The sequence below is a fragment of the Sceloporus undulatus genome, chromosome 3 (genome assembly GCF_019175285.1).
Source record: "Sceloporus undulatus isolate JIND9_A2432 ecotype Alabama chromosome 3, SceUnd_v1.1, whole genome shotgun sequence".
Taxonomy (NCBI): domain Eukaryota; kingdom Metazoa; phylum Chordata; class Lepidosauria; order Squamata; family Phrynosomatidae; genus Sceloporus; species Sceloporus undulatus.
In genome coordinates, this window is record NC_056524.1 from 208,240,698 (window position 1) to 208,261,697 (window position 21,000).

Consider the following 21,000-nt stretch of genomic DNA (forward strand, 5'->3'; position numbering starts at 1 on the left):
AAAAGGTGGAAATGGACAGGCCCTGGAAAAGGAGGACATCTGGTCACCCTGTACTCAGTGGGCTCCTTCGTTATGCTCCAAATAGCGGACAATTTGGAATTCCTCCTGGACAGAAGGCGAACATGGAGGACATGTTCTGGAAAAGGAGGACCTCTGGTCACCCTGGTCTCATCCACCAAGGCATAGTAGTTTCAATGGTGAACTGGGACAAGGGACCAGGGTTCAAATACCCGCTTGGCCACTGAGACCCACTGGGTGACCCTGGGCGAGTCATACTCTCTTAACCTCAGAGGATAGCAATGGCAAACCTCTGAAGAAATCTTGTCAAGCAAGTCCCATGACATGTTCACTTTAAGGTCACCATAAGTCTTGGGTGACCAGGTATTCTTTTCCAGGACATGTCCTTTATTTCAACCTGCTGTCCAGGAAGAATTCCAAAATATCCTCCATTCTGAGCATGACTAAGAAGTATGGATTTACATTACAGTACTAGAGTTTTTTGCTTTTATTTGGCCACATCCTCCATGTTTTCCTTGAATGTCCTACATTTTGCTGTGCCTTGTCCTCCTTTCTGGTGAGGACATCTGGTCACACTGCATAGGTCAGAATCAACCTGAAGGCAAACAACAATAAGCTCAAATTGTCAGTGCTCCATGACTGTAATATATATATTAGATTTCTATTCTTCCAAAAAGCACAAGGCAATGTATTATAAGTATTATTATTATTATTATTATTATTATTATTATTATTATTTATGGCTCTCTTACCAATTTTTGTCCTTGGAAGAGTGTGGGGACACAGAAGCCATAGGGTTGCCACAGTTAAAACAGAAGAGGCTCATGTGCCTTTAATGGATGTGCAGAAGAGGGAATTCCAGCAAGAGTTGTTTGTTACTTGGTTGCGTGATAAGCAACACCTGCTGAAATTCCCTCTTTTGCACAGCCATTAAAGATACAGGAGTCATCTCCAGTGTTTAGTCACAGTTCTAACCTAACACTAAAAACCCAGTGACATTCCCAGCAGAATAAATCTCGCAGACTATTATGTTTGTGTGTGTGTGAATTCAAGTTGCCTGTCAGCTTACAGTGACCCCATGAATCTTGTCAGGTTTTCTTAAGCAAGGAATACTCAGAGGTGGTTTTGCCAGTTCCTACTTTTGAAATACAGCTCGCCGCATCTGTTATTTGTTGGTGGTCTCCCATCCAAGTACTAACCATGGCTGACACTGCTTTAGCTTCCAAGACCACACAGGGTCTGGTGACTACTGTCCTTCTGGAAATCACTCATTCATTTCATATATCTATACACTACCTTTCAGGGCAAGCGCACATTCCAAGCAGTCTGTATATATACAAAATGATATAAAATACTGTACAGCTAAAAGACCCTGTTATAATAAAATTAGGAAGCAATCTAAAAGCATTACAGGATATCAAACGAAGGTAAAACTTAAGAAGCGGGGAGGGAATCAGGTGTATTCTTAACCAACTGCAGTTTGTGAACAGTATAAAAAGGCAATTCGATGTATACAATATAACCATGTTGTTGTTATGTTCCTTAACATCAGCTCTGTTTTGTAGTTCATCCAAATTGTTATCAGGAGAATGGACTGTTCTTAGGATGGCTTCATCCAGCAAAAGCTCTAGTTCACCACCTTGCTTTCTGGCTAGAGGTCAATTTTTAGTTTTGATATACAGTATATAATTAAGGGAGCCCTGAAACTTAGATGAAGTTTCCAGAAAAAGAAACATATCCCTGGGTTTATTTGTTCTTTGCATTTTGTTGTTGGTTTCTGGATTTTTTGTGGGAAAATGGGCAGGGTGCAGTGATATATAATTATTTCTTTCATCTTGGAAACATTGGTTATTACCATGTTATACTATACAGTAGATTACTTGAATTTTGAACTGTGCAGATGTTAATTAGGAACCTCACGTTTTGTATATTTTAAAATGGGTCTGTAGTTTCAGAGAATGGGTCTGTCACTTCAGGTAGCTTGGGCACCAGGTCTATCAAGATAAGCAGAATTGATCTCTGAGAAATCTATACAAGATTTACATCTTTTGTGTCCTAGGAAGTAGACATGATGTCCAGAATGTGTTTTCTATCTGCAGCTGTAGCACTCTATTTTCTCTGATTCCCTTCATGCCATGTAATGCCTCTCTCCTTTAACAAATTGCACTGCTGTTACCATCAGCTTCACATCCCTATCCATCCATTTCTCTTCCAAAAGCCAGTACACTGTGAGTTTTTCCTTGTAAGAAATTTTCAGAAGCATCACCATCAGATTGGAACAAGCAGCATTCATCAGAGTAGCTTGCTGTTCCAGAAAGCTCTTCTGGAGAACAGTACAGAGAGTCCAGGTATGGCAGTCTCAATAGAAGTGTTCATTCTACTTTGGTTGGATGTGCATCTTTCTGTATATAGAACAATGAATAAATACATTTAGAATTGGAGGGAATGTCTCTCATCTCTGCAGACCCCACTACTAGTGTACAAATAACTAAATAACTAAGAAACCAAGTACTTGTCGGATTACTTTCTCTCAGAATAAGCAAGATGGGATTTAAGATTGGCTGGGGAAATTGTGGAGGAATGAGAAAAGCCAGTGGAAGGGAGGGGGATTTAATTTGAGCCACAAAACAGAAAGCGCACATGCCTTAATGCTAGGCTCAGCCTGGAACAAATTTAATTCACTTTTAATAGGTTTAAATGCAAGCAGCAGAGCATAAATGGTTTATGGATCAGGCTGTAATTAACATTTATGAAGTGATTGCACACCCTGTGATAATAAACTTCATAACTAGAATCTTAATTTATGTTATTTTTATATATTCTCAGAAACATTCCCTTTTACTGAACAATTTGTTTCCATTCTATTTCAGAAACTATAGCCAGGGAAGTGCATTTTATCAAAATCCATAAGGCTCAAGAACTTATTTTACAGATAGAAATATTTGTTCAGTTTTTCTTTATCTTCTCTTCTTTTGATCTTACTTTGTAGAGATTATTTGCCAAAATGTATTATCTAGCAGGCTTCCGAAATGTCTTGATTTAACTAAAAATTACATTAAAATCCACATTAATTAATTTGATCACTCTCTGTTGATTTGATGTAGATGACACTGCTTCTTTACACGGCTATCAGCATCCAATCTACATTGTGTGAACTGAAAATATGCTCAAGGTCTCTTTCTTATTTTTATTTTTATTTTATTTTTTGCCACCTTTCATTCAGCATGGAACCCAAGGTAGAAAGAATTAAAAGACCTACTTGGCCCTGAACAGACGAGCCAAAAGAAGCAGCTTCCAGCTACTTTGGAGGCATGGCATTCAACCAACGCATGCCTCCAACACAGCCCAAAGCTGCCCTTTGGACCGGAGCAAAAAGAAGCTGGGATAATCCAGCTCCTGGCAGTGCTGAGTGGGCCCTGTGGCCATGGCCCACTTTCAGAGCAGGCCATGCGGTAAGTGTGGGCCCAATCCACTTGCAGCTGGAGTGGACTCGGGCTGCTCTTTCTCACCTGTCTGGCAAGTCTGTCAGGTTAGTTTGGAAAATCAGTTTGCCAAGGCATCTTGTAGCACCTTTGCGATTAACAGAAAGAAAGAAGCTGGTAGCATGAGCTTTTGTATCTGACGAAGTAAACTCCTGTCTATGAAAGTTCATGTGTCTCAAAGGTTCTACAAGATGCCTTTGCACATTAAAAAGAAAGAAATTACTTACTGGATAATCAATGAAACTCTCCAAACAGTTAAAGACAGACAAGAAGCAAAAGTAAAAAAGTGACAGAAACAGGGCCAGAATCCATGTTGGTTTCAGTAAAGGAAGAGGCATGAGGGATGATATTGCAAACATATGCTGGATGATGGAACGCACCAAAAAAATTCAGAAGAAAATCCATCTGTGCTTTTTAGGTTATAGCAAAGAGTTTGATTGTGTAGCTCAGGAGAAATAATGGTTTCCTCTATGAATGTGCCACATCTGATTGTCCTGATGCAAAGCTATACTCTGGACAAAAATCTACTATCAGGACAATATAGATAAACAGAATGGTTTTCCATTGGAAAGGCAGTCAGAAAGGCAACATTTTGTTACCCAATTCATTAGGGTAATAAATAATAAATAATTTGATTCAGAGAAAGGAGGTATAAAAGTTGAGGGGAGGAACATCAACAATTTAAAATATAGAAACAACACCATATTACTAGCAGACAATAGCAAAGACCTGGAACAGCCATTGATGAAAGTTAAGAAAGAAAGTGAAAAGGTGTGGTTACAATTGCATATTAGACAAAATTTATGACCACAAATTATTTACATAACTTAAAAATAGGTAGTGAAAATATTGAAATAGTTAAAGGTTTGTTAAATCTTGGGTCAGTCACTAATCAAAATGGAGACTGCGGTGAATAAATTAGAAAATCATTTAAGACTCGAATAGGCAGCTATGAAGGAACTAGATTAGATCCTCAAAGATAAAGACATTAAATACCAAAATCAGGATCATCCATACCATAGTATTTCTGATTTTTCTATATGACTGTGGAAGAGGGACAGTAAAGAAAGATGACAGGAACAGAAACAATTCATTTAAAATGTGGCCCTAGAGGTCAGTACCTTGGATACCAAGGATACCAAGACAAATTATTGAGTCCCAGAGCAAATCAAGCTTGAACTTTCACTAGATGCCAAAATAAACAAACCAAGGCTATCATACACATGAGGCAACACGGCTCATTAGAAAATGAGATAATGTTTGGTAAAGAGAGGAGGACCACATTGCAGGTAGATTAATTCAATCAAGGAAGCCACAGCCCTTCGTTTGGAAAACCAAAGCAAGGCTGCGGGTGACCAGGACTCAAGGCAGTTTCTCATTCATACTGCCAAACTTTGAAGCTGACTTGTCAGCAAATAACAACACAACAAAGATTACCATACCTTATATTGTGTAAATAATGTTTGTTACAGGCATGACCCATCATGCATAATAACTGCCATTTCTTGACATTTTGGAATTTAAACAAACATTAAAAGCTCTTAACACAATTATGTTAAACCAAATGGGTTTTCGTTAATGGAATTTGATTACATTTTTAGAAAGCTACTATGCCTACAGCTATCTGATCAGGCAAACCTGAAATTCAGAATGAGTGGGCAAAGAAAAGAAGGCATGTCATGAGTGATAAAGGAAGAATGCACACACCATTTAAAAGGGTAAGATAAGAATTCACATACAAGTTAATCTTTTGTCTACTAAATTACTATCACAACTTATCTGGAAAAGTCTCAAATGTTTTCCTCGTGAAAAGAAGAGTAAAAGGGAAAGGGGGGGGGGAATAACTCTTTCAAATGGACCTACAAACAGTGCAGCAGAAATGAGGACCCCTCATCTTAATAGACAAAGCAACTTTAGCCTCAGCCATCCATTTTGCCTTGCTTCAAGAGCTAACCCTCAGCTCTTCCTATTGGTCTTTGCTACAGTCCAGTCCTGTGCTTCATGAACCACTTTTCCAGGAGACAATTGAGACAGTTTTGCTCTTCCTTTCTCTTGTCTTGTTACGTGCCGTCATTGGTCACTGTCATGCTTCTTTTCTTATCTCATGAAAGGAAAAGGAAGGGGTAATTAGTTTATCTCAGAAAAATATGGAGAATGAACTCCCACCACTCCACTCCATATAAAACCACAGTGGGTTTTTATAAGCTCCATAGCTTTCTTCTATGAAATGAAATGCACCAGCTCCTTAAGACAAAAACAGCTGCTAATTCTAAATGTAAACATGACTGTGGGCCACTGCTTTTCATTGCAGTTAACACCAAGTCATTTTAAGCTTTAATGCATGGATTTCCTCTTCTTCATACTCTCCATTAGGAATAGGACTTCTCCAAATATTAACTTTTAACTCATCAATTGTACTTTTTTTACTCCACTTACTGGATCTTAGTGCTTCAGGCTCAGAACTGGACTGGAACATCTGAAAAGCCTAACCACCACCACTACTCATGTTTTAAAATATTAGTTATAGAGAGAGCTTTCATCTCTTTCAAAATATAACAGCCTCCCTTTGATCTCACTGTGGTTGTCTCATTAGTGATGAAATAACTGTGTGCACATGCCTTGAAGTTGCCTGAATTTCATAAGGTTTTCTTAGGCAAGCAAAACTCAAGAGGTGGATTTGCCACTTTCTTCCTCTGAAATAAACCCTACAGCACCTGGAATTTGTTGGAAGTCACCCATATAAGTACTAGCCAGGGCTGGCTCTCCTTAGTTTCCAGGTTCAGACAGGATCTGGTGCCTTTAGGCTATTTAGGCACGATGAAATAACTGCAGCCTATTAATTACATGATGAAATAACTGCAGCCCTATAATAATGTAATTATGGTATCCAGGGTCTCAATGATGTGCAAAGTTTTTAGAATGAAGATGGCTCTATAAAGGAGCAGAGTGAACGCAAAGCAAAGTAAGAGCTAAATTAAATTGCTCATCCCAACTGTGAAATCAATTGCAGAATGTTAAGAAAACACACAGACAAATCCTATAATTTCAGCTGATCTGCTCCAGTTGTTACTAGCAGTGAATTTAGACTTAAGAGATTCAGATACTAGGTATTGCTTACACTATGGATCTGGTCATCCAAATTCAGACCAGCAGCATTTGGATGGTTGTTTGGTAAATGTGTTAGTTCTGTGATGTGTGTTAAGGTAAAATTGCTATGGCTCAGATGAAGTTCAGTACCACTGAAAAGGCAAACTGTGGAAAGGATTCACTGACCATTTGTAAGATATGAACAAAAAGTGCTTGCTTATATGTTATATTTTAATTGCAAGAAACACTAGGTGGCACTATTCAGCTATAGAATTATAGTTAAATTGCTTAGCTTCCTCCCAGCTTTGTTCCTAAAAATACACACCCTAAAAGCACTTGAAACGCATTAGCCTTTCTTGATATGGATAACTCTTACATCCTTGATCATTCTCATTTTTCTAATATAATTTCTTCGTTGTTTCTTATTTGAAAAACAGCTTTCTTTAAGCTGATTCACTGCTAGAATTACAAAAATAAATTGATACACTTCATTTACTTTCTAAGCTATTAAGCCTGGACTATTTTATTCTTTTGAGTCATTTCTTAAAGGGGCACACTAGCTTGTCACACTGTATGTATTACAGTTTCTCCTGCTATTACAGTTTTAAACCTGCTCTGCATATGATGTTTTCTACAGCAAGTAATGTGATAGAACACATCCTTTCCTGACCTATTTGTTGATCGGGAACCATTCTGTGTGTCCATATTCTGTTCTAATAGTAGCCTCTTGTCCTGAGTACAAACATAATTGATATTTAAATAATTTATTTGTAACACGGGGTAACGCATTGTTGCTGCATTGGCTTTTCAGCAAGAAATAGATGGAGAATCTAGGCATGGGAATTAAAACTGGAGGGAGGAACTCATGCAACCTGAGTACCACAGTTTTATCCACTGCCTTTACTCCCACATTACAAGTTTGATGGGACAGTAATGCAGAACAAATGTGTTGTATTTGTTGTTGTATTTGATGTCAAGTCAATTTTACTCAAAGTGATTCTGTGAAAGAGAGACCTCCGACAATCCTGGCCATTAAGAGCCTTGCTCATGTCTTATACTCTCAGATCCATGGCTTCCTTGATTGACTGTATACATCTGTATTACAGTTTTACACTGTACTTTCATACCTCATTGCTGTGGGCTGTGTTGAGATAAGAAGCTTAACAACAGTCCTACAAGGTAGACCACTGTTCATACTACAGGTCAGAAGTGCTGCTGCTGCTGCTGGTTTAGATGCTTATTCAAAAATCCCCCATACCAATGGACAATCTATGGTCCAATCCACACTACAGAAGTAATCCAATTTGAAACTGCTTTAACTGTGCTGTCTCAGTGCTAGGGAATCCTGGGCATTATAGTTTATTGTGGCACCAGAGCTCTCTGACTGAGAAAGCCAAATGTCTCACAAAACTACAGTTCACAGAATTCCCTAGCATTGAGCCACAGCAGTTAAAGCAGTGTCAAACTGAATTATTTCTGCAGTGTGGATCATCATCATCATCATTTTATATCCCATCTTTCTCCCAAGATCTCCTCACAAGCCAAATCAAACTGATAAATTCAGAAGCCTAATTCTTCATTGACATTCATGCTGACTGCATGTTAAATATTCAGTAACAAAACAAAAATGCACATAAACTATTATGTTAGAGTAGGCACTCTTGCATTTGTTAACTTTTATTTATTATTATGCTGCTATTTTATAATGGGTGCTTAATGTATTATGTGATGTAGTATTAAAGTATGTTATAAGTTATCTTCAGTTTCTTTTAGAAAGATAAAAGCCGGACTAAAGTTTTTGTTTTTAAATAAGCTTAACAGAGCGAATGGGGCCTAGTTTTAGTAGCTTGTATCTGATGAAGTGGGCCCTAGTGCAGGAAAGCATATGACATTAATAAATTTGTTCAGCTAAGAGTGCCACAGATTCCTTATTTGTGCATAGGAGAATACCACTTAAAAGTCCAATCTGATGAAATTAGGCACACTTAAATCTCCTGAATTTAATAGCCTGAGATATGCCTAATAATTTTTGCATTTGATCATGCTGTTAATGGGCAGATTATAACCCTTATTGCTTTCATCAATTATTATTTCTGCTTCTGCTTCACAGAGAAGGAAAGCAAGGCTAAGATAATGACTTGCTCACAGGCAGCCCAGCCAGTAATTTCATGGCACTTGGCAGAGCAGAATTTAGGTCTCTTGGCTCACCGACCAAACTGACATGACTTTACATTCATTTTAGCACTTTAATTTATTATTTATTTATCCATTACATTTCTATCCTGCCTTTCCCCCACTGGACTCAAGCACTTGGCTCCCCTCCTCATTTTGTCCTCAGAATAACCCTATCAGGTAAGCAAGGCTGAGAGAGTTTCATGGCCCAGTGGGGACTTAAATTTGGATCTCCTAAAGGAAGAAAGTGCAAAAGCTAGGCTTGTTACTGAACATAAACAAAAACAAAAATAATGACCACACAGGATCTACATAAATTCAATCTAGATAATGAGGCAATCAAAATAGGCAAAATAGGTTACCATTTCTCAGATCAAACACTGATCAGAACGGAGACTGCAGTCAAAAATAAGAAGACTAGGAATGGGAAGGGCAGCCATAAAAGAACTAGACAAGATCCTAAAGAGTAAACATATACAACTGAACTCACTCTCTCTCTCTCTCTCTCTCTCTCTCTGGCTTTGCTTCGCGAACGAAGATTCAGGAAGGACTCATCCCGCGCTTTGTACAAGCGCGTTGATGATTAAAAAGGCCAATTTGGGATAAACAGGTCCGGTTGCAGAAAGCACAGCAGAAAGTCTCCTTGGGTGATGTTTCCAGGTTGCCGTTCTTTCTGCTTTGTTGTTTCTCTTCGAGGCTCGTTCGGCGTGAGCTTTCAAAGAAAGCTGAACACTAAAGTTAGAATTGTCCAGTCCATTCTATTCCCCATCACTATGTACGGATGTGAGAGCTGGATAGTGAAGAAAGTGGATAAAAAGAAAATTAATTCATTTGAAATGGGATGCTGGACAAGAGCACTGAGGATACCCTGGATGGTGAAAAAGACAACCAATTGAGCAGATCAAACCCAAACTCTCCCTGGAAGCAAAGATGCTGAAACTAAAGCTGTCGTACTTTGGCCACATCATCAGAAGGTATGAATCACTGGAAAAGACAATAATGCCAGGAAAGGTAGAAGGCAGCAGAAAGAGAGGAAGGCTGCACACTAGATGGATGGAGTCAGTCATGGGGGTCATGGGCCTAAATGTGCAAGACCTGAGCAGAGCAGTGGAGGACAGGGAGAGGTCTCCTCCACAGGGTTACCATGAGTTGAGGTCGACTTCAGGGCAGCTGACAACAACAACAAAGTCCCAGTCCCATACTTGAGCAGTGACACCATGCTGGCTGTGAATCAAAATCTGCTGTAAGGCATTTCCGTTTGTCTCCTTTTTTGTATCTCCTTCCAAAGAGCTTGGGGTATTTTGGGACCTACAGACTCTGCCTAGTAGATTGAGCAGAACAACAGTGACTTCCGTAAAGTTAACTCACTGGGGAGTTTTGAGTCAGTGTTTTGAACATCCAAATTCTTAGCTTTGGAAACAAGCTCAAGATGAAATATGAGTACCTAGAAGATATTTTTTAAAGGGGAAAAGAGGCTTTCCTGACTTTTTGATTGGGAGATGAAAGAGAGCAATGTTTACACTAAGCAAGGTTTGTGTGGGCTCTCAAACAACTCAGTTTCAGGGCTACAAAAAATTCCACAAGGAGCCAACTCTGGAAAGTTGTTGCTTTACTCCTTCCTTTGCACAACAGGGAGGACTGAAGGGTGTCTGCTTTATACAGTATTCTCCTTCAGATCCTACCTTATTGGAAATTGTCAACAATTTCTATGGGGCAGCTTAAGTTTTTGCACAAAAGCTTTGGGATTTAGTCTGGAAAATCAATACACAAAGGGATCTTGTAGCACTTTGGAGACACAAAGAAGTTTGTAGGATAAAGCTTTTGTAAATGGGTCTGCTTCAGCAGATGGTGAAGGAGGCCAATCCTTCACATTTCTTTCTCCTCCAGCGCTACAAGATCCCTTTGCACCCTTCAGGGGTTTCTGTGTATCAGAAAACCAGGAGTGGTCTTTTATTTTTAAAAAATAAAAAAGTGGAGGAGGAGGAGAAACAAACAAGAATAAACAACAGGAAAGACAAAACAAGCAAACAAGAAAGAGAAAAGAAGAAGAAGAAAAGAAGAAACAAGGAGAAACAAGGAAAAGAAGAATCAAGAAAAGAAAAAAAGAGAAATAAGAAAGGAAGAAAGAAGAAGAGACAAGAAGAAACAAGTAGAAAAGAAAAACCAAGAAAAAGGAGCAAGAAGAGACAACAAGAAACAAGAAGAAACAACAAGAAGGAAAGAAGAAACAAAGAGAAACAAGAAAAAGAAGAGACAACCAGAAGAAATGAAGAAACAAAGAGAAACAACAACAATAAGAAAAGAATAAACAAGGGGGGAAAGAAACAAGAAGAGACAACAAGAAGAAAAGAAGAAAGAAGGATAAATAACAAGAACAAAGAAGAAGAAACACGAAGTAAAAAGAAGAAATCCTAAGAAGAAAGAGACCACCAGGAGAGAGGAGCGTGGTCCCTGGGCTTGCCCCCTGCTTAAGTCCTCCTCTATGGGGCTGGCCAGGGCTGTGCCTTCTTCTTGGCCCCTTCTTCCCTTGGAGGCGGAGGGAGGGAGAGTTTCCACCTCGACGGGGGGAGCGAGCAAGAGCCGGCCTCTCCTCCTCCTCTTCCCTGCAGGAAATGAGTAAACTGGAAAGTAGCAGAAGTTGTAGCTCTGCTGCTGGCCTCTTCTGTCTCCGAGGAGGATGCAGGGATTAAGCTCCTAGGGGAGGAGAAGCAAGGCAGCTGGAGGGGGGACGCTGTGAGTAGCCCCCTGGGGGTCCCTTTGCTTCTTCCCTCAGAGGGCTCTTTTTCAAGGGGGAGGACCAGCCAGAGCCCCCTTCTCTTGGGATACAAGAGAGGCTTGGGAGGGGGGTTAACAAAGTCTGCACCCAAAAAGGACCTTCAGCCTAAAAGATGCATCTGGTTTGTCCACTTTCTCAAGAAAACTTAAGTATGGTTTCTTTGTTGTTGTTGCTGCTGCTGTTGTTGTTGTTGTGTGGCTCCAAGTCCTTATGGCGACCCTATCATGGGGTTTTCTTGGCAAGGTTTCTTCAGAGGGGGTCTGCCTTTGCCATCCTCTGAGGCTGAGAGAGTGTGACTTGCCTAAGGTCACCTAAAGGGTGCAGTGGGCCATTAGGGATTCGAACCCTGGGCTCCAGAGCCAGAGTCCAACCCTCAAAGCTGGCTCTCAGGTGGAGTATCTACTCCCCAACCCCTCCGAAACAACCCTTTTAAAATAGTTTTTGATAATGTGATAGATGATAGTTTTTGGAGTGAGTTCAAGAACTTCAAGATGGGGATCAGAAACAGAATCCCAGGTGCTTCAAAGTATTTAAAGCCACCACCTTTTTCTAAAACTCTTGAGACAGCTAAGGGACAGTATCTGGGCTTTTGGAGGTTGGCATATTTTTGCCAGGGATGGGAGGCATCACTGACTGAGCTGCTGCTCTTGCTCCAAGGAAATGTTGGCTCTCAGGAGGCCAGTCCAGGATGGCCAGAGGACCTCCTTTTCCAGGACATGTCCTCCATTTCAACCTTCTGGAGTTTATCCCACGAAGGAGATTGGGTGTTTATCCTGTGGTTGCCCCCCAAAAAATCATGTAATTACGCATAACAGTTTCACACAACTTCGCACAAAACCCACCATTAAAGTGGTCATAAGGAAGCGTTAACACACATCTTTTTACTGTCAGGATTTCAGCAACAGTACATTTCCAATATTGCTTTATTTGTGTAATTGTGTGTGATAATCATTCGCTCAATTGCTTGTCATTTCCACTTCATTTGTGGGATGCTTTAAATGCACTTTGATCTCTCCTTAATGCCAAAATCAACCCCAGTGTGATAAACTCCTCTGTCCAGGAAGAATTCCAAAACGTCCTCCATTTTGAGCATGACTTAGGGTCATGACTTTATATCTATATGAGTGGTTTAAGCTTTTATTTGGTCATGTCCTACATTCCTCTTGGTCATCCTACATTTTGGGGTGCCCTGTCCTCCTTTGCAGAGAGGACATATGCTCACCCTGGGCCAGTTGTGTAGCTACAAGGAGAGGGACAAAAGGATGCCCTTGCCCCCCTACATAACAATTGTATGGCCTGAAATGACCTTATCCCTCAATAGCCAGATTTCTGGCCTTACACTGTGAAACACACTTATAATTCATGTTTTCTGTATTTGCATTTCTTTCTTGGGAACTTTGCTTGCCTTTTTTCTTCGGATGTGTAAACTGTATTACAAAACTGTGAAGTTTGAAGCAATGCTAGAAATTTGGGTTGTTGTAGTTCTTGTTGTTGTGTGCCTCCAAGTTGTTTTGGACATAAGGCAACCCTAAAGCAAACGTATCAGAGGGTTTTCTTGGCAAGTATCTTCAGAAGGGATTTGCCATTGCTGTCCTCTGAAGCTGAGAGACTGTGGCTCATCTAACACCACCCAGTGAGTTTCCATGGCCAAGTGGGGATTCGAACCCTGGCCTCCAGAGTCATAGTCCAACACTGAAGCTACTATTCCACACTGGCTGAAATTTGGGGTTGAAGGAAAACTTCTTTTTGGGGAGAGCAAGGCTCTCATTTTACCCCCTCTCTAGCTACATGTAGCTTCCTGTTTTCCCCGTTTGCTTTGCTTAATTATTTGTTGTTCCTTTTAAATGTTATGTTTTCATACACTGTCATTGAGCCAAATGATTCCAAGAGCAACATGGGTTCACCATAACAGTAAACGTTACACTAAAATAAAGTGAGTCAAAGTGAGAAAATGGCAATTAAGACTGCAGTTCTCTGTATGCTTATTCGGGAGGAAAGCTTCTTGACTAACAGAGCCTTTCTTTAAACAGGCATCCATAGAAATTGCAATATAAAAAAGATCAAGTCCATTAAAAGCTCAGATGTTTGAAACCTAAAAGAATCTGGAGAACAAAAGATATTTGCCTGATTAGAACAAGATAGTCAAGTTAGGAGTTCATCACACGGAAGGGAAGTGCCCAAATCCCATGGATAAACAGGGTTTAAATCCCCAAATATATCTCAAGAGTGGAATTGTTTTCAGACTACATCACACAACTTTGACATTAACCTGTGCAAAGAGCCGCAAAATTTTGCTGCTTTTAAACTTCGGGAAACTCAGTAGGAGGAGAAAGGAGAGGCCCCAGAAGTTTTTTAAATTAAAATTTCAAATTTCAATGTTTTATTTTTTTAAAAAAAATAAATTTTAATTTTTTAAAAAATTCTTTTTAAAATTTTCTTTAAAAACAACGCATTGTTTAAAAGCATTTCTAGGGATTCAAGGAAACACCTGTGATTACTGCAGGGAAAGGATTGTTGAGAAAGGTCTGCTTGCAAACCTCCAATTTGGCAGAAGTTGGAGTTGTATGCCCTGAGGCAAAGCACCAGGTTCTCTACCAAGTTTTCAGCAAAATGTCACCAAAATTAATCTAAAAGTAGACAGAATACGTTGGCTAGAATATATCATAGCTTCAATATGATGGATTTTGTCAAATCTAACCAGGACAAATCAGGACAAGGTCTTTCCATAACACCTCACCACAGAGATCATTGCCAGTTGTGTAACACCTTTGAGATATCCAGTTTTTTGGTTATGAGTAGCCATCATACTTTACCCAATCGATGGTCCTTGATAATAGTGAAGTTATAGTTCTGAATCCATAATCAGGTTATGTCTTTGTATCTGTTCTGGTATATGCGACCAGGAGTTCACAACCACTTGGACCAATGAACTGTATTTTAGCTTTCACAACCCTTCATGATGGTCATACTACATGGAGCAAAAGTCAACATAAGTGCAATTACTCATAACTCTGGAATGGAATGTGTCTTAGGGTAAACTGTATGTCAGCAACTTATTCTTGCTATCGGGAATCTTCAGAAGTGTTAGGGATATAAAAATGGCTTGTTGCAAGGCAACAATGGAAAATGCCTTATGCTTTGGTTTTAGGCTTCTCAGATGTGTTTGCTGGTTGACCACTATGGAGCCAGTATGTGATGTGTGATTGTCTGTGTGAAAAACAGATATTTGTGTTTTTATTTGAAACATGTGATTATCTTCTCTACCATTGCACATGCAATCACATTTATTTATCTAGAGATACTGATGAAGCAGAGGTTTCTGGTGTGTTTTATTTCACAAACAGGCAGCAAAATGTTATACACAAAACAAGATTTATATGTACTATTTTTTTTCTTATAACGACTTTAATTTAAAGTGATATTTCTATCCTTTGTGCTACATTAAAAAATCTCAGGCAGGGTATAGGCATCAAAACAATATACAGTGCGCCTGCATCATATGCGGGCGGATTTATGCGGATTTCAGGAATGGGTGGCGCATCCCATAGGGACAAATGGGCCGTGCACCGCCATGCCACCACATGCACAAGCCCCATTCATTTAAATGGGGTTCAAGCATACACGTTATTTGTTTTACATGGGGGAGTCCGGAATGTATCCCCCGCGTAAACAAAGGGCACACTGTTGTATAAAACTTCTAAAGACAGTTTAAAACAAGTGTAGATGGCTGGGGAAATCTAGGGCAGGACATATCATTTGATGCAGAAATGTTTGTAACTACCACATATAATCGACTATAAGTCAACCTCATGCATAAGTCGAGAGCAGGTTTTGGGGCCAAAATGATGGATTTTGTTTTGACCCATAGATCAGTTAAGGGTAAAACTTAGGGGCGTGTAACAAAGGATGTAACGAATGAAGCAAAGGAAAACAATGCAAACAAAAAACAAAATTCCAGCAGGCGTAGCTGTTTGTGCTCATACTAAATGCTGGATGGATGAGATAGTAGAGCAGGGCCAGTACTTCCAAGACAGATTACACTCTTGCCTTTCAACAGGGGATGGTTCCTTTTTAAGAAATAAAGAGTTAAAGTACAATACTTACATTGACCCATGGATAAATTGACTCAGGTTTTTTTGGTCAATTTTTAACCTAAATTTCTAGACTTATATGTGTGTGTATACAGTACATCTTGACAATCATGCTTACGGTATATTAATGGAAAAGGTTTGGGGGATGCTTAGCTACGATACTTTCCTACTGCAGTTGTTTCCTTAAACTGAACTCCCCTTTTGGGTCAGATAGGTTTATGAGGGTTCTGCCTAGCTTTATTTGAAAGGCAATCCCACTGAGTCCATAGATACATACTTCCAAATGAATATACTAAAGGTTTGTAATGTTAGGTGTATTCTGATTGTCTGTGGGCTGGGCTGCTTTCTGTGAACAAAGACTTCTCCCTTCTGTAGGAACGCCCTTTTCATTTCTTTAGTTTCTACAGAACAATAGTAGGGACCCTCCCTGATCTTTGATACTTCTGTCAAAGAAGTAGATAGGCAGGTGGAGTATCTGCAGTTGTGCAGTTGAAAATGTTTGCTTTTGGCAAAGTGTTTTTGTGGCTGCAAAGTAGAAATTCAACAGGAGAAGTTACCATTAGATTAAAAGTTGTCTCTGTGTTTTCTCTAGTCAGGCAACTGAGGTGGGAAGGTTTATCTTTCCCCAAAGCAATCACTTTGATTAAAGTTGGAGCCCCAATGGCTACTTTATAAGGTTTAAAACAACAACAGCAACCTTTTCCATTGTGGATCTTCCACAGTGTCTCAAATAGTTTGGCCTTCATAGAAAAAGGGCTATAATTTTTCTTTGTCTTTGTCTGGCCTTTTAGCTGATAGCTTTGTCCTCTGGAGAAACTGACAAGAGAGAATATGCTAGTTTGGTTCCAAACAATCTCCTTTCCCTGGGCTCTTCTCTTCCTTAGAGCTGGGAAGGGAGCCCAGGTTCTGTACAGCTGCCACTGGGACAATCTTCACCTACCTGTGCAGTTTCAAAGTAAATAGGAAGGCTGGTCGCTCCTCATACTCACCAGTCAGAACAACTCTCACCATGGTGTGCCTGGTCTTGTTACAGATTTTCTGTTGCCTGCACTATGAACACAATAACAACAAGATCCTCAAACAGCAGCTAATGCTATATATTGAGGCTTGAAACAATGGCATCTGGTAGGATATTACTCAGTGCAGATCATCTGCTCCATTTAAATTAGTAGTGATGACAACAGCTTTATCAATGTGGTCCTCAGTCTGGTTGTGTCTGGGACAACCGGCACTCACAAAAGCATTAGAGTTGGAGCAGCTACCTGGAAGCATCTAAACAGAACTATTAGTAGTAGATGTTGGAGGGAGCTGATGGGTTTAATGATCAAAGATTGGATTAAAGGAAATCACATTTTGTATTTTATGGAAAGCTTGAGGAATTGCCTTTTAAAAGTATGTTTTTCTTTGTGTAGATTTCTTTTAAAGTGGATTCCTATCATTAACACATGGGCATACAGACACATCACAGTCTGTATTCCTCACAGTGGAACACTCTCAGAGTGTAGTGGAGTCTGCTTCTTTGGAGGTTTCTAAACAGAAGCTGGATGGTCATCTGTCAAGGCTGCTTTGATTGTGAGTTCCTGCATGGCTGGAGGGTTGGACTGGATGGCCCTTGGCATCTCTTCCAGCTCTGTGATTCTATGATTAATTTCTTTGGGGATCCATCAATAAAGTCTAGAAAATAGCCTGGAAAAGGAAAACTGGAAAATGTCTCCAAAAGATTTTCGGCCCGACAAACTTATCGAGTAAATACTTGCCACTATGTTCTCATCCCTCCAAAAAGAGCATGGGTAGCATTATTACTGATAGGCCGGCATCCTGCTAGTGACTTAAAAGCATGTGAGATCTTTTTTGGATAGGATGTGGTGGGCTATTCTCTTTCTCTTGAATACCACAGAAAAACATCCCACTCCTGGCAGATGTCATGCCCAAGGAACGGAGTTGATTCAGACCATGAAGATCCAGCTGCTGTGGTAAGAAGGAAAAGGCAAGTGCACTCCATTCAAGAGTATACACTAGTTCCCCCGCCCCCATCAAGCTGAAACCAACTGCTTCTCCGTGGTCTGAATTTTTCCCTTCCTTCTCACTGGTAAAAAATAGCCCTCCCAGGCATGATAGCTGCCAAATAGTGGAAAGAACTGCTACACATGCATGTTACGATGATGTGTAATTTCATGCAGTGGCATCACTAGGCAAGGTTCATGCAGTGGTATCACCGGGGTGATACCACTGCATGAACCCCACAGTAAGCACTGGTGTGAAAATCTTGTTATTTCATAACATGTTACTTCCAAATTTTGTCTTTGTGTATTACAGTACCATCAACCTGTTCACATGTCTTAGTCAAATGAAACATGCATAAGCCAAAGAAAGATAAGCATCCTTTTCTAAAAACATTTGCCATTGGTGTGTGCAAGAATGTGTGTCTAAATCATAAAGTAAAAAAAGTTTCTGTCCAGCTACATATTTTCCAGTTTAGGTTTTTAATAGCATTTCTAGGAGGTAGCTATTCCAGTTTTGGGAACTCTAGGTAGGGAGTTGGCCCAGTTTGGGTGTGGTGTGGGTGGAGGAACTGCTGCATTAGGATGCCAGGCTCAGATGCTGCCAGAGGAGGTAGGTGCCAGCCAGCTCAGCTGTATAAGCAAAACTCCTTGCCTACATTTTTCTTAACAGTGAAGCAGGATGTGACGCAAATAGGAAAGACTGGAGCATTGTGCAGAGGACAGTAAATGTGAGAAAGCTACATGGTTTGAGAATTGGGAGCAATGTCAAATTAGCTAAATCAATTTAAATGCTCTTACTCTTCATAGTGTGCTCTGCCTGTCTGTCAGTTTCCTGAAGTAAAAGTGGCAGTTAAAATGACAGTCACTTAGTGAGAGTAAGCACTGAGAACTGTCCTGGAAGATTTGAGTTGAAGGGTGTTTTGAAGCAAACTTTTGCAAGAATATAACAATAGACTCTCATTTTGTGACTTTATTTTTTAAAATACTTAACGACTCATGAATATTAGACTGACATGCCCCCACTTTGTTTTCAGAAACCTATTTGCATGACAGGGTGGAAATGGGAAATGGAAAGTATTTTTCAGCCAGTTTGGGTACTCTGAACCATTCATAAGCCATAACAGAACATCTCAAAAAATTATCGATTCTCTTAAGAATGCTTATATGGTGTCGTACTACCTAATTTTATAACCTAGTTTTCGTGACAGCTTACAATTCAAAAATTAATTTAGAATGCAGGTAGCATGTCAGTAAAAACATATAAAAATGTAATAGTGTTATATGCCTTTAAGTCAACTCTGACATGTAGCAATTTTAACATATGATTTCCTCAGCAATTTGTTCAGAAGATATTTTCCATTGCCTTCTTAAGCTAAGAGAGTGTGATTTGCCCAAAATCACCTGATGGGTTTCATGGCTGAAAAGGAATTTGAACCCTAATCTACAAGAGTCTTGGTCCAAGCACTGCACCTCACTAGCCACCTATAAAAGCATAACCCACAAAAAATGAATATAAAGCAGGAAGAGATTGAACAGGGCAGGGAAATTAGAAAGGTCTTTGCCTGACACTAAAATGCTATTAAGGTAAGCACCAAGTGAGCTTCTTTGGGGAGGGCATTCTACAGCCAGGGTGCCAGCTCTGCAAAAGGTATCCATCTTCAGCAGCCTGTCCATGGAGAGACCCACAAAAGGACATTGGAAGATTGTAAGGTCTGAGAAAGTACATATGGAGACGTAATGTCACATGGCGGTCTTGTTATTTGGTTTCTCAGCCTAATTAGCATTTATGTTTTCTTAATTTTCTCTATGATAAAAAGGGGAAAGAAAAGACAAGACAAGAAAAAACAGATCAGTGCAATACAGCAGTGATGGACACATCTTGGGCCTTGAATATCCCTGCACCTCCCACCCTATTTTTTCAAACAAAAATAATTATTTTCCACTTTCAGAGGCTGTAGGGCTGCTGGATTTGTTTTATTTTGTATTCTGGGGGTTGCAGGGCTCCCCCCAAGTCTGGGAAGAAAATAAACGAAAAACAAAATCTGAAGATGACACCCAGCAACCTCTGGTTCGCAGGGTGAGAGCAGCAAAAGTTGGTCATGTTAGATACATTTATGGTGCAGCACATGGGAACAAAACACATGCTTTGGGCAAGGATTTGACTCCCAGGTGAAAGTTCTTCATTTAAAAAACAAAAACATGGGCTAACATGTTCTAAAAACTACAAACTGCAGATGGACTGGAAGAATGCTGCTAATTTTGGCTCTCTTCCAGAATTTTATTGGCACATTTATCCATACTATATCTTGAAAAAGTAGTTTCTTCTCTCCTTAGCCAATTCTTCAATGAAATAGATGTTCCAATGCCATTTTAAAACAAACTTTTGCACAAGGTTTCCTGGCAGCTGCCTCTTACATCATGATCAAAGTTGCAACCGTTGAATCCTTTGTAGTTTGCCTCTGTCTAAACTGGGATTTCTCTTCCTTTGGACTTTACAGGCATCAGTTTTACTTTCAACGTTCAATCTTGTTGAACCTTATTCCTGGTGGAGCAATCTTCTATACATCATCTTAGATGGATTTATAGAGACAGTGATAACACTGTAAGGCCATAGGTCTTTTAGTAGAAAATGCCAGAGATCCATTTCTGCAGAACATGTACTGTTTGGATTATCCTCCCAGAGCTTTGTATATGGCTGGAAGAATCCATACCTTGACTGGGTAGGAATGGACAAAGCTTCCATCTTCAGTTGACAGGAGAAGTAATACTCTGTGCAAAAAGCAGAAAATGGTTGCAGACAAGCCCAATTGAAAACTTTATATTCCTAGTTCTGTAATGGTGTGTGGCATTCAATCCAGTTAATATGTTTATGGCATATCAGACCTCAGAGGCTGAGATTTAGGCCATATGGAGAATATTTGGCCTGAGCATCTGCTCACTGAAAGAGGTATGGCTAAATTATTTCATGTTAGAGCCAGTGTCGTATAGTGCTTTGGGAAATTGACTATGACTGGAGATCAGGGTTCGATTCCCAATTTGGCCATGAAACCCACTGGCTGACCCTGGGCAAGTCACACTCTCTCAGCCTCGGGGGAACACCATGGCAAACCTCCTCTGAACAAATCTTACTAAGAAGATCCCATTAGAAGGCCACCTTAGAGTTGCCATAAGTTGGAATCGACTTGTGGAGGCACACCACAACAAAGAGCTATCACTTAATTTAAATACCAACATTATTGCTTAATCAAATTAGATAGATCAGATCAGCATAAATTTTCATGTAACTCCATAATTTAAATGTGCATTCTTACTTTTTTTCTTTTTAGATTGTACATCTATATGCCAAAGCAAATACCATTTTAGCAGGCCTG

At 39.8% G+C, this 21,000-nt stretch overlaps 1 protein-coding gene across 4 annotated transcripts in view; it reads left to right on the top strand.

The window, feature by feature from the left end:
- The first annotated feature begins 11,093 nt into the window (after window positions 1-11,093).
- LOC121925493 (inositol 1,4,5-trisphosphate receptor interacting protein) overlaps window positions 11,094-21,000 on the top strand; it is a 60,244-nt gene continuing 50,337 nt past the window's right edge. For 2 of the 4 annotated variants that reach the window (XR_006102886.1, XR_006102885.1), the window contains exon 1: window positions 11,094-11,492. The gene's annotated coding sequence lies outside the window, so the exon portion shown is untranslated. Of the gene's footprint in view, window positions 11,493-11,637; window positions 11,657-21,000 lie in introns of those variants that run through there. The other 2 variants (XM_042457709.1, XM_042457715.1) reach the window with 2 other exon arrangements.